This window comes from Borostomias antarcticus (genome assembly GCF_949987555.1).
Source record: "Borostomias antarcticus genome assembly, chromosome: 20".
Taxonomy (NCBI): Eukaryota; Metazoa; Chordata; class Actinopteri; order Stomiiformes; family Stomiidae; genus Borostomias; species Borostomias antarcticus.
This window is the reverse complement of record NC_140253.1, coordinates 1,689,225-1,691,680: the sequence shown is the minus strand read 5'-3', so window position 1 is coordinate 1,691,680 and position 2,456 is coordinate 1,689,225.

Sequence of the window (2,456 nt, the reverse complement as noted above, 5' to 3'; positions counted from 1 at the left end):
TTTGACACTAAGGGGAAATGCCATAACTTTCTGCTCCATCCCAAGTTGTTTTTTTCTTTCTTTTTTTTCACATTTCTCACCTTATCTCTTTCTCCCTCTCCCTCTCATTCTCTCCTTCTTCCTAGATCTCCTTCTCCCTCCTCCCCCCCTCTCCCCCCCCCCCCCCCTTCTCTCCCCTTCTCTGTCCTTCCTCCCTGATCAGAGTCTTGATTCAAATCCTGGACCTGGACATCCACAGAGGGGGGGGCTACCCAAAAAGCGCCCCCCCACACACACATGCACATGCATGCGCACGCACACACACACACACATGCATGCTCACGCACGTGTGCGCACACATACACACGCACACACACACACACACTCAAGAACTCCCACATTCTCATCTGCATTGATAAATATTATCTGACAGTTTCTCTCCTCATGCACACACAAGCACGCACACACACACACACAAACAAACAAACCGAAATCACAACCATAAAGAACACACAGACGTGATAAACGCACCCATAAACGCACACATACCACACGCCCACACACACACACACACACACACACACAGAGAATTTAAACCAGGCTGATAGTTGATGTCCATCATTACTTTAGTGGCTGTCTCTTCACACTCATCCGATGAATAGTAATTTCACCCCCCCCCCCCCCCCATCCCGCTGTGATGCATATCTGGACATTAAGTGTCAAGGGTTCTTCATTTTCTCAATGATGGCAAATTGTAATCAGTTGAAATGACTGGTGGTTTGCAATCAACATGGCTTCACACACTGCTGCTGTGCATCTGCCTGCCAGGCATGTGTGCATGTTTGTGAGAAGGTGTGTGTGTGTGTGTGTGTGTGTGTGTGTGTGTGTGTGTGTGTGTGTGTGTGTGTGTGGAAGCTGATCCATACCATAATTATATAATTCCACTTTGTGTTGTCTGAAAGGCAATTAGAGGTGCATTCTGGGAAGTGTTTTTCCATCCATCCTTCTAAAGAAAATGTCCAGTATTCTACTATATTCTACTGTAGTTCCAGTATTCTACTGTATTCGTCCCTGCAGTCCAGTCCTGCCCTGTCTAGTCTTGTGGAGTGTAGTCAAGAGCAGTCTAGTCTAGTCTAGTCTAGTCTAGTTTAATCCTGTCTGCTCTAGTCTAGTCTAGTCTAGTCTAGTTTAATCCTGTCTGCTCTAGTCTAGTCTAGTCTAGTCTAGTTTAATCCTGTCTGCTCTAGTCTAGTGTAGTCTAGGCTAGTTTAATCCTGTCTAGTCTAGTCTAGTCTAGTCTAGTCTAGTCTAGTCTAGTCTAGTCTAGTCTAGTCTAGTCTAGTCTAGTCTAGTCTAGGCTAGTTTAATCCTGTCTGCTCTAGTCTAGTCTAGGCTAGTTTAATCCTGTCTACTCTAGTCTAGTCTAGTCTAGGCACATTTATGCACACACAGACAAACACCAATGTTTTACCTGCCTCAGACTACCCACTTCACCAGGCAGATGACCTGCCTCAGACTACCCACTTCACCAGGCAGATTACCTGCCTCAGACTACCCACTTCACCAGGCAGATGACCTGCCTCAGACTACCCACTTCACCAGGCAGATGACCTGCCTCAGACTACCCACTTCACCAGGCAGATTACCTGCCTCAGACGACCCACTTCACCAGGCAGATTACCTGCCTCATCGCCAGCTACATTTCACTGTGACCGTACACCTTACATTACATGTGGCGAAAAAAATAATCTTGAATGTTTTTTAACAGTATATTTATTGATTTTGTGTTTACAACATCGACAGAACTACATCCAAATCGGTCAGTACATTGTAAACATTGTATTCCCCAATTCCCCCCCGACCTCCCACAGCAGCAGCCCCCCACCACACACACACACACACACACACACACACGTCATACAGAACAATTACAGACATTTACTTGAAATAAATGTGACGAATAAAAGAATCTTGAATCTTGAAGTGGGACATACAGTAGCTGGGTATCGTCTTCATAACATTGGAACTGTATATCACATTTACGAATGAGGTCACCCAATGAAAGCATGTAATTTGAGAATACCAAGTGACCCAAAATTGACCCTTAAGGAACATCACAAGAGATGGGGGGGCAGAGAAGAAGAGGCTTTACCATAACAACAGAGAAACCTATATCAGTAAAATAGGATCGAAACCAATCAAGAGCCAAGCTCCTAATAACAACTCATTTTTCAAGGTGGTGAATTAAAATGGTGTGATCAACCGTGTCAAAAGCAAAGTTCAGGTCAATGAGGATTAAAATTGAACAATTACCAGAATCATCAGCGAGCAGAGATGGTTTACGACCTTGACGAGCTGTTTCGGCGCTGTGTAGATTGGAATTCCTCAAGAATGTTGTTGTTATTCATAAAAGTAATTAGTTGTGGGGAAGGTATAGTAGATAGTAGATAGATAGTAAGTTGACTCAGTCCATTCCA